Here is a 12,860-nt window from a genome sequence, read left to right as displayed (position 1 = left end):
TCATGCACCTGGCGCCATATGTCAACAGGGACCAATAAAGCAAAGAACAGTTCTATGTCCGCTAAGGTCATGACGGCCGACAAGGCCGCCTCCGTAAGTTCTTTATAATAAGCTGTAGGATTTTTCCGAGGGTCGGGTAACTGTAGTTTTAGCAAGAGGACCTCACTTCTCTTCCAAGGGGTATAAACCCATTGTTCCTACACTCGAGCCTCCACACGAGGTCTAGTCACTACGCCATGATCATCTTTTAATTCCGGTATCTCGGGATAAAGGATAGGATGGACATCTCGCATAGGATGCTGAGCATCCCACGAGGGACACCTCTGATACATCCGTCCTCGATAATTTAATAAAACCTGCACATTTTTATACACCTCTTCTGGACTAAGTTCAGACTTATGGGCCCTGTCCCGGATGTCATACATCACTTGGGGGGCCAAGAGAGTTCCCAGAGAGTAATGAGACGTGCAGCCATATGCTTCAAAGCATGCTGCTGCATAACAGGATCATAGTCTCGGAGTGTGCTCCATATATCAGTTATATGGTAAATAGGCTGTCGCATCCACTGGGATGACTGATCCTTGATCATCTGTTTCTCATGCTGCCCTATAGCCGACCGAGTAAACAACTTCTGTGTGTCAAAATCCCCCGGAGCACGAAACAGAGTCGAAACAGCTGGAGATGGGGTCATGCTCGCAGAAGAAGAGGCCCACACAGGGGTGCGAGGAGATAGAACAACTGGGGACATAACGGAAGACCGCGGAATAGCAGGCGACAGGGTAGCTGCTGCAGGCACTGAGGGAGACACAGCAGGGGCGAGAGGGGCAAGCGAAGAAGAGTCAACAGGGGTGGAAACTGAAGGGGCTTGTACTGAAGTCGGGGGAACAACAGCATTTACACGCTGTGGAGCATAAGGTGGAGGTGGACGAGTATCCAACAGGTCCTCTATCTCATCCCCCGCATCTGTCCTAGCCACATAGGTCTTATCTACTTGCAATCTAAACTGTCTGTCTGCACAGTCAATCCCCTGTTCCGTTTGCGCTTTGTCATAAGCTATAGCCTTTTGCGTAATCGTCTAATTCCCTTTCATCCTATACACTTTCTCCTCCCTCATTCGTCTACGCTTTGCTTCCTTCTGCCACAGGTTCAGGGAGTCAAACATTGACTGTCGACTTCGTCTACAGAATAATCGATCCTGCAGAAAATGAATCTTTTTCTCATCAAAAGACCCGGTTAAGGGCCACTGCAATTCCACATTGTCCTTGGTCTATTTATGCCATAAGGTATTAAACAAAAGGAGTGTAATACCATGCTTTACATACATATCATAACTCGGGCTGCCCTCTGGCGGGGCAGGTTGGCTCTCAGCCAGACGTGTATCATTAGGGCGACAACAACATTTAAAACAATTCAATTTGCTAAAACTCGGCATAATGATTGTCGTCACGTGTTCCTCATTCAATCATTCAAATAAACTTCCAAACATGGACATGTTCACACATTCACACCACATACCACCTCACACTTATACAAACATACACAAGTCAATAACATATATATATATACAAAGATATTCAAAATGAGGTCTTTTCTTTCCAAACAAGGAACAGAGCCCGTCGTCTCCTGTTCATGGAGAATCAATCCTTTTCAGATTCAAGACCACACAGATACCAAAATCAGTCAGTCCAAAGACTATCAAGAGACCGTCGGACAGGTATAACCACAGACCGTCCTACAGACCATCCTGCAGCCTTCCTGGTTCACCCTTGTGACTATTCTGACTAAGCCCGCTACCTTAGCATCGCTTCAGATGTGTTCCCGAGGCTACCCAGGTACACCCACAGGCCTTCCTGAGACCAGTCCGGCCGGGCGCGCATCACACATGCCACGCCAAGGCATCCGATCGGCGTCTCTATTGTTCACCAAACAAGTCCGTGGAGCATCTGCACGTGCAGCCACAATGCTGCCCTGTCAGACCCCCAAGATTCTCCGTGGTACACTGAACACCAAATACTATACAGTTAACTGTTTCCAAAAGCACTGCTCAACAGTGCGTTCCAAAGACACCAAAACAATTCCACTCACCTGGTGCACACAGGTACGAATGCACGTTCTTTGCTGCCAGCTTCCTGGGACCAACACGGTGAATTCCTGGGTTACGCCCGTAGGACTCTGGTGAAGGGTCACTAGCAGCTGGGGAATACTCTGATTGTGAAAGTGGAATAAGTTCATACCAAAAATGGCTAAATTTCAAAGGATCCTTTTTCCGTCCACCCGCTCGACCAGAATTTCCCCTTGTCCTTACCACCCGCTTACGGGGAGGACGACCCTAGCACGGAGTCCCGGCAGAGTCGCCAACTGAAGTACCAAAAACAAACTAAAGGACTATACTTACCAATAGTCCCAATACCTTTACCAATAATCAGTCAGCTGGCGGTTGAGGAGGTTCAATCATTTATTAGGCAAAACTCTATAGAGGAGCCTCCCCGAACCTCACCCATCAGGTGCGCCGAGAAGACTGCTGGCTCATATTCAATTATGAGGTTATATACTTTTCAGTTCAACACATATAATACTGTAAACAGAAAAACACCAATTGGCCCTGGAGCTCCAGTAAAGGACCATATATGGCATACACCGGATCAGTACAAAGGCTTGGCTAACTATTACCGATGAGGTCAGGAGGGGTGACTCCCTTTCGTCTTGATGCCTGGGAGTGTAGACACGGCGCCTCCAGGAATGCGCTTATCACCCCCAAAGCCAGATGTGACCTTGAGCCTTAGACCAGAGGAGTGAACAGTCTACCTTCCGCTGCTACCAGTAACTCAGAGGAGCAGGGACCTGACAACCGCACGTGATCAACACGTGATCATAGCCCGCGCTCGAGCATGAATTAAAGATGGCGTCTATCTAGTTCTCGGCCTACTCTCCTAATAACAATTATAGATGAAGAGGGAACTAATACGTTTCCTCCAAGCACATATATATATATATATATGTCAAGCAGAGAAGTATATGTGAAGATGCATCATGCTAACATAATATAGGTCCGATACTTCGTATATACGGGAAATCTACCTCTTAATCCCTCATTTGCATATGGCTGGGTCCAAACTGGAATGGCATGGTGAGCAAAAAAACGATGGATTTAGTCCCAGATCTCTGTACTGGGGTGAATGTATGACATTGTTCTGCATTCTGTCCATCAATGGTTCCTTTTGCATTTGTCACCCCGAGGGGGACGGGTATGCTCAGACGTGAGTCCCGTGCTCTCCATGCCACTGGAATCAAGCTATCCTGGCTGAAGAGGGGTGAAACACCAAAACCGGTCCTAGGATGCTTGTTTCCAGTCCAGGGAGGACCTGGTCTGGCAGTTCGGGCTGGACTGTTCCCATTGGGCACAGGGTCAAGACTGATTTGCACATGGCTGGGTCCAAACTGGAATGGCATGGTGAGCAAAAAAACGATGGATTTAGGCCCAGATCTCTGTACTGGGGTGAATGTATGACATTGTTCTGCATTTTGTCCATCAATGGTTCTTTTTGCTATTTTCTATAGATCAAGTTACTATACTATCTGTATGAGTCTGTCTCCTGATACTCCACCGAACACTTTGCTGTACCATTCCCCTGAAAGTATCTCTGATACTCCCCTTGATACTACTCCAATACTCCCCTGTACCTTTACCCTGGCACAATCCCGGACACTCCCTCTGATACTCCACCCAGCACACTATCATGACACCCTCCCTTATTCCCCACCCAACGCTACCCTGTACCATTGCCCTAACACTATCCCTGATATTCCACCCCACACTCCACTGACACTATCCCTGACACCCCCGATATTCCACCCCACACTCCCCTGTACCATTCCCCTGACCTGATCCCTGGCACCCTCCCTGATACCCCACCATACACTCCCCTGGACCATTACCCTGCCACCATCCATTCCACCCTCCCTGATACTCCACCCAGCACTCCCCTGTAACATTACTCTGACACTATCCCTGAAACACTCCCTGATACTCCACCCAGCACTCCCCTTTATCATTCCCTTGAAACTATCCATTAGACCCTCACTGATACTCCACCCAACACTTCTGTGTACCATTACCCTAACACGATCCTCAACATCGCTGCTTCTCCTGACACTACTCCTAACACTCTCCCGACACTATCACTGACACCCTCCCTGATACTCCACCTGACACTCTCCAGACACTATCCCTCACACTCTCCCTTATACTCCACCCAACATTCACCTGAACCATTCCCCTGACACCACCCCTAACACCCCCCTTATACTCCACCCAACACTCGCCTGTACCATTCCCATGTCACTATCCCTGACACCCTCCATGATACTCCAACCAGTACTCCCCTGTACTATTCTGTTCTCCAACACTTCCCCTAATACTCCACCCAACAATCCCCTCTACAATTCTGTTGATACTTTACTTGACACCCTCCCTGATACTTCACCCAACAATCCCCTGCACCATTCCTATACACTATACCACCTGACACCCTTCCTCATACTTCCAACCCTCTCCTTACATTTGTTCCCAGTGCAGTGCTTCACCTAAGGCTCCACCAACACTCTGCCTAATACACCAGCTGTAAGAAGTGGGGTTGTTGGTTGACTGGATTGGGAGCCCTGGTCAAGCAGCAACCACAATTCTTGTCAGTATAGGGCACAAGAAACCCCAAATGAAACTGTGTTTTACCCACTATTAGATTAGCACAGAGCAGTCAGGCATAATTTAGAGGCAATGAGGAAGGTATTTGTTCAATACTTCAAATCAAACAGTGTAGGAGAGTAGGATCTGCTTCACATGTTTACCCCCACTTTTTGCTGGTGTTTCACTGTTTTTCGACTTTAGTCTGGCTGGGACCCTGCTAATTAGGGCCCCAGCCTTGCTGCTTCCTCTCTAAATTGATTGCATGTACTTTAGGTACACCACAGATTGGATCCTGAGGTACCCTTGTGAGTCCCTAGTATATGGTATACTATGTATCCAGGGCATAGGTCCACCAGAGGCCTACCAGGGGCTGAAGCATGTATTATGTCACCCCTGGAAAGCCACCCAAAATTATACCACATGACTGCTACTGCAGCCCGGGTAAGGGTGTGCTTGCACCCCTTACAGTGGTATAGGCTACCTATATCACTACCTTATACAGACACATATTAACCTATAAGCCACTCCTATGGCAGGCCATGACAATCCTGAAGGCAGAGTGCTTGTTTGTATGTGAGAGAGTGCCCATGCATGAGCTGAGCCCCTCTGCAGCATTCGGAAATACTTCCTTATGGCTGTTCTGTGATACAGCCAGACCATATACTCTTAAGTGCATTATAACCAAACGTTAAATGCTTACTTTGGACTGGCTGCATGGAAACATGTCATGTTTGGTGTCAAACAAATTGGAATCATACCCCCACACCACCTTTCTAGAGGAAGAGACATGACAGCACTGGTATACCCAGTAGAAATCTATTAGAGCCCTGGCATCACAAAATGGATGCTGCAGCCACAGACACGGGTCTGGCCTCCTGCTGCTGACTGAAACTCTGGCAGGGGAGTCCTGGACAATAGGTTTCCTGTCACAGGGAGGTGTAACCACCTCCCAGACAGGCTTATGTGCATTGGGGCTAGGTGGGAGCACTCTCAGAGTGCTTTGAAGTCCTGCACTGGGGGCACATTTGGGGCCTTGTGCATAGTCCAGCTCAAACTGGTTCAGGGGCTTCCAGCCCCTGCTCTGGCACAAAACTGGACAAAGGAAATGGGTGTAGCCACCCCTCTTTCCAAACCCTCCCATAGGTGGGTCCCTAGAACTAGTCCAACCCCTTCCTTAGGTATAAGTAAGGAACCTCTGTAACCAGAACTTTAGATATCCCTGGACACAACTCTGAAGCTGAATCCTGGACCTTCGACGCTCTACTAAAGACTAGAGGACTGAAGAAATCTCCCTTGGGGTCAAGGAGTGACTCCCCTGCTTGGCAGGCACCAATGAAGCATTTTGCCAGTCTGCATCTCCGAAGCTCCCGCCGGACTCCAAAATATTTGCAGCCCAGGAAGAGGATTTCTAGACATCTCAGAGGCCGACCCGAGTCCCCAGCAAAGATGAGACCCGCAGCCCTCGTGAGTAGCCTGGAACTGGGACTCCTGGTCAACGAGCACTTTTGCAAGTGCATTGACTTTTCAACGTCTCTTGAAGTCGTGCTTGGGGTTACTTGTAGCCCCCACCTCGAGCAGAAGATCCGCTGAAGATTGTCAGCCTTGCCACTCCGAGTGACCTGTGGGCCGCCATTTTGTGTTTCCTCTCGAGGTCCCTTCGCGATCCCTGGTCTGTCAACAGGTGGGTCTCTGAGGGAGTAACTTTGATTTTCCTTGGGCTTCCCTGGTTGCTGCAGATGTTCCCTGACTCCCAACCAAGTGGTGAGTGTCAGAATCACAAGATCGTTTATCTGACGTGCTTGCACAGGAACAGAGATGCTAATTCCCAACTCCCTCTACAAGGCAACCGGAGTTCAAGTAATATTCACCTGGACTTCGAAACCACCCTGCAGGGGGAAGGGGGGAGTGGATAAAATAATAAACAAAGAAGAGACTGGTCCTGAAACTCCGGTTCTCCGCTATCCTTCTCAGCTTCTTTCTAATGCTGTTGTCAGCTCTTGTAAATGAGAACCTTAAACAAGAAGACAACACAATAACTTCCTTGTTCCCTTCTGCTTCTAACACTCTCTCCCTCTTTTCGTATTTTCACCTACAATGGGTTTCAAGCTCTGTGCCCCTCTTCTGTATGTCTGTCTTGTTGTGTGGTGATTTTTCTTTCCATTCTTTTCTGTGATTCTGGTTCTTCCTTTCAACTCTTTTCTCTACAAAACATCCTTCTGTTAATTCTATCTCATAACCTTTTTTCCCTTTTTCAAATTAATATTTAAAACTAGAAATGTATTATTCTTTGGCTTACTTCAGGAGTGGAAATTTCTAGCTGTCCTCTTCCTCCGTGTATTCTTCTTGAAGTGATTTTTTACTCTATACTATTCTTGCGCTAAGCTAGTGTGTTCCTTGCTTTTCCTTACTTCCAGCTACATGGTTCTAGAGAACTATGGTGAGTATATTTATTATATTGTTTATTTCTTGTCTCAATATTAACATATCTGTTTATTCCTCGGGGCGTATTACAGAAGACTAGGACGTCTTCTAAGAATTCTCTTCTGTCATATACTTTTACATTTGATTTTCCCAAGCCCCTCAAAAGTACTTAGCTTCGGTCTTCTTTTTTCTGTCACCGGATGGCGCCAACGACCTCCGAATATCTGCTCGAGATCAACGGAGATGATTGGAAGTCTTCACGAAGGTTGAAGTGAATTCTTCGTCTTTTGTCTCAGTAATTCTTCGGAATCTCCTCTGTGCTTCTCTCGGAATTGTGAAAGAATTCTGACGTGGAAACTATTCAGTTACTCTGACGTTATCAACTAACTCTACAGCTGCTCTCTCTAATCCACTCAGGAACTCTAATCTCTAACTGCTCTCTCTCTGAATTACCTCAGTGAAGTGCGTCGTCCTCTAGGAGCGTGCGCCTCTCCTAACCTCGGAACACCTGTGGGGAGAAAGACTAGACTGCCGCTATGCTTCCAGCGCGGCCGCCATCTTGGAGTTCCTCTTTCTATTTAATTCAGTCCATGAATTTTCCTTTGCCCATCTGTTCAGTCTTGGGCGGCCGGAAGACCCCAACGTTGCTCCCATTGTCGCCTCTTCGTTCTCTGGAGGCCTGACAGGACCCCCCAACAAAGGAGGTCCTCTCATTCCTGGTTTGGTTTGGAATCTTTTAGTTGGATCCAAGATGGCGGAGTGAGGATCTGAGCCGAAGCAGCACACCAAGAGGCTCGCCCGCCCTCTCTCCCTCTCCTAACGAAACGACTTCAAAAATGCCTGCGATCCTTAACTGAGTATGCTTCTACCTGCTCTAGCATGCATCGAACTTTGAAAAACCAGAAAAACTGAAAATTAAATCGAAAATCGAAAACTAAAACGCCTACAAACGCCTACAAACCCGACAAAATCTCCGGTCTCCTACATCTTACATCCCGTTTTTGTGGATGCCGCAAACACCGCTACATAGCTATACAGCTATACAGCTACAGGGGAGAGGAACCTTGGCGGCTCTTCATGCTGGAACTCCCGGGGACTACTCGACTCGTGCATCGGATCCTGCAAGGGCTGCTACGGAGCTCGGGGATCAACCGGCTTAGTCTGTATCTCCGGACTGCCTTCCGTCCTCTCTCTCTAACCCTCCAGCCGAGCAAGATGCCCGCGAAACAACCTCGCGCAACCCGGCACACGAAACATCCGACCGGAGCCCTTCCAGCTGGAGTTAGTGCCGGAGCCACCCGGGAAACAGGGGGAACAACCCCAGGGCTCTCCCAGACTGCCTCGACTCACTCCGACATCGAGGAGCTGGCTACTAGCGGCTGTCCCACCACGGAACACGCAACGACGGAAGGGGCGCTCAAACAGGTACTGAGACCACCGATTCTGCTTGTAGACACGCGCTCTAAGGGGGGCAACAAACTGCATGCTACAAATCTGGCTAAGTCCTTGGATAAAAGCGAGGCGGCTGTTATGGGCAAAAACAACCAGTTTTCCCCTTCAATTTCAGAACACATCGTTCAGGGCGCTATCACTGACTCTGAAGGGGTACTTCCATGCAGCAAACAAACTAGTAGTACCCGGGGGACCGCGCAATCAAAACACCGATCACCCTCCCGTAGCGACACTCCTCCAGGCCATAACGCGACATCCATCAGCTCCCTGACTAAGTTTTCTGTTATACCCACGCTGTCTGCGCCTGTGCTCGCTCCTGTGTTTGATACTGGGGTTACACCAGAGTCTGCGACAGTTACACGCGGCCCGGGCTTAGCCCTGTCTACGGGCTCTCTATCTGTTACTGTACCTACCACTCCTCCGCTTGGAGGACCACAATCCACCATCGCAAACTTATGCCTCAATAAAAATCTCAGCCTTAAGGAAACTATGGTTCCTCCAGATATAATGGCTCACAAGGAAAATATCGAAACCAACGAACAAGCCCCTCTCGAAGACTCCGTTGTCGAGGTCAGCACGGAGGATGAGGATGAGGTCACGTCAGAAGATGACTTAGTGGGAAAACCAACAGATGGGCCCTATGACCCCAAGATAAAACTTCGAGGAGGGAAAGCCCACAAACTCAAAAACAAAGCTCGGGCCAAAAGAGGTCGTAGAACAGTCCTATTGACACGCCCCCTCTTAAATAACACTCTGGATCAAAAAAAGGCTTTCGTGGACAAAAGCCCCCTAAGAAAATGGATTGTAGCAAAGGGCTTAGTCAAAAATTTGTCACAGAGGCTGTCAGGTGCTAGCCTAATGGAAACCTCTGAATCCTTAGATCTGTCTATCTCACCAGCCATGCCTCCCCTCTCAGACACCCTTTGCTCTGTGGAGAACAATGCTTTACCTGTTTTACCTAAACCGCCATCATTAGCAGGGCCGGTGTGTCAAGAACCTACTACGACCTCCTACGAGTGTTCTCCTAATACTATCGCCTCTGCCCCTTCTCTATCTCATCAAAAAGAACACTCAGGCGTCTCTCCCAAAAGCGCGCTTGCTCCAGAGCTAACCTCAACAGATCCTGCCTCAATAGACACTATACTACAGATTCTGAGAGACCAACGCGCCGAAGCTAAAGAACATTATATCCATCTGAGGGAGGATAACAGCAAAATGCACACCTCATTACAAGATCTTGCCTCCAAACTGGGTGGGATTACCCAAGACATCGTGGGATTACAACAACGTGTGGTTGAGATCGAGGCGGCCAATCTCAACACAACTGCAATAACAGAAAGACACGACACTCAACTGCTGACACTACAATCCAAAGTTGAGGATTTGGAGAATCGTCAGAGACGATCCAACCTGAGACTTTTTGGGATTCCGGAGGGGTCTGAGGGGGCCGACCCGAGGTCTTATCTAGTGGGGCTGCTTCAAAGGGCCTTTCCAGACTTAGCAGACTGGGATTGGGACTCGCAAATCCAGCGTGCCCATCGCCTTCCCCTAGCTATGAGAAACAGAAAGAGAGAGAATCAGCTTCCACGGCCTCTCATAATTTTTTTTGGCAACTTTCTTTTACGCCAAGCTGTTTGGCAGAGAGCTCGTCCTAACGCCCCAGTAACTGTAGGGGAGATTTCTTTTTTTGTTCGATCAGACCTGTGCAAGGAAACGATGGACAGGCGCTGGTCGCTACGCAAACTGATAGACCCCATTAAATCTGGGGGGGGGCCAGGCTTTCCTGCAGGAACCGGCCCGTCTCAAGGTCATTAAAAATGGTCGTACTCAATTCTTCAATGACGCCAAAGAAGTGGAAGCATACATTTCTAGTTTCGGCACGATCTAGATCCTACAATGTTTCAGCAAAAACCTTTCTTCTCTTGTCTTTTCCTTTGTAGGACCGTTTCTTTGTAGAGATTCGCTAGGCTTTATGGCGAACATTGGGGGAGAGGGATTGTGGGGTGGGGGGGGGGGCACTCTTGGCTGCCCTGCTTTGTGCGCTGCCCCTTCAGCGGCAGCTGTTACCTAAGGGCGGTTCTTCCCCCTTGGGGGAGAGAATCAGGGTGGGGTGGGTGGGGGGGGGGTTTTGGTGGGTTAAAACTAATAAAAATATGCTTCAGGCTGTTGTGGAAAAATGCTTCGAGGATAAATCAGTGTCGTCCTTTTGGTCATTATATATGACCTCTTATATCAGCAATAACGCATACCTAACGTTACCGTTTTTAGACTGGAAAAATCAATCATTTACCTATGTATGAAATAAAGATAATGGCTTGGAATGTAGCAGGGCTCAATAGTAAGAACAAGAGAATGCTAATTTCAGAAGAACTTAAGCTACACAACCCTCATCTTGTCTTACTCTCAGAAACACACATTGCCGGCAAAGATAAAAAGCTACTTAAATTACTGGGCTACCAAATTCTGGTCTGTTCCACCTTTGGGCTCTCTACAAGAGGCGTGGCTATCCTCACAGATAAAAGATTCAAATCTGAAACACTGCAGACCTTTCACAGCCAAGACGGAAGACTGGCGATGGTCCAACTCCGTTTTGATAATCAAACGCTTGTTCTTTGTGTAGTATATGGCTCTAACACGGATGACCCAAGCATTTTTGATTTACTGAATATAAAACTCCTGGGTTGGGACGGAGAACCCATTATTATGGGGGATTTTAACTGTATAATGAATTACAAAATAGACACAACTTACTCAGGAGGCTTTCACAGGATGCACAAAACTAGGTCATCCATACTCGATATCTGTCGCATCCATAACATCAAGGATGCCTGGAGATACTTAAATCCGAATTTACCAGGATACACTTATTATTCGGCACCACACAGATCTTGCTCTAGGCTGGATATGGCATTAATTAGTGACAATCTGCTGAAACAAAGTACGATGATCCTATGCCCTCGAATTTCTTCAGACCACAACGCAATAATCCTAGCAATTACAATATTACACATCAGGGCTCCTCCTAGACCTTTTTCTTTTCCCAGGAACTTACTTTCAGACGCACAATATCTGTCACAGCTTAAATTACATCTGATCGAATTTCTTCATATCAACATTGAGACTACCTCCTGTTTCATAGTCTGGGATGCATGCAAGGCGTCTATTAGGGGCTTCACCCAAGCTTACACAATTAGGAAAAACACTGAACACAGGGAGCATAAGGCACAGATTATCTCTGAAATCGCATCCCAAGAAGCAATCTTGGCTTCTGCACTTCGACTAGATCTGCCTGGGATCACAGAGATCAGCCTCAAACTATGCTCACTCAAGAACGAGGCTAAAAAGAAATTTATTCAAAAGAGCAGCGCTAACATGCATAAGTACAAGATCTCACAATATGAAAGCGGAGATAAGATTGGCAAAATTCTCGCCTATAAGGTCGCTGAGGATAGAGCCCACACACGGATTACAAGTATCCGGGGCAGTAACGGTAAAATCTTCAACCAACAGAGAGAAATCGTAGAACAATTTGCTGATTATTATAGCACACTATATACCCCAGAAAGCACTCCCAAAGTGGATGCAATCCAGGATTATGTTGACAAATTTCTAACCAACCCAGAGTCTAACACTATGCAAGAATCGATGTCAGACATCATCACAGAAGTTGAATTACATCAGGCAATAGAACTATTACCAGCAGGGAAGGCTGCAGGGGAGGACACAATCCCTCTGGAGATTTATAAAATCTGCGCAGCTGAATTGGGGCCTCTGCTACTGGAGGTTATACAATCAGTTGGGCGTATTGGAAAGGCACCAAAATCATGGAATAGGGCAAAAATAATATTTTTCCCAAAGAAGAACAAACCAAAAGAGGAGAGAGGGTCATACCGACCCATATCTCTGATCAATACCGATGCAAAAATATTCGCTAAAATATTAGCTATAAGACTGTCTCCCTTCCTGCCCTTAATTGTTAACCCCCAACAACATGGGTTCATAATAGGGAGGGACACAACAGCACACGTAAATATGGCTATCACGGCATTTGACGTAGCAGAGACAGAATCCACCCCACTCGGCATGATCCTATTAGACGCCGAGAAGGCTTTTGACCGAGTGGGCTGGGACTACCTCTGGTGTGTCTTATCTAAGTTGGGCTTCGGGGGGCAATTCCTACAAGCTATACAGGCCTTGTATGACAACCCAACAGCCTATACATCTTATGGGGGTCTGTCATCCAAAGAGTTTCTAATCTTACGAGGCACTCGCCAGGGCTGCCCTCTCTCGCCTCTTCTATTTG

The sequence above is a fragment of the Triturus cristatus genome, chromosome 4_1 (genome assembly GCF_964204655.1).
Source record: "Triturus cristatus chromosome 4_1, aTriCri1.1, whole genome shotgun sequence".
Taxonomy (NCBI): Eukaryota; Metazoa; Chordata; class Amphibia; order Caudata; family Salamandridae; genus Triturus; species Triturus cristatus.
Note: the sequence above shows the minus strand (reverse complement) of the source record.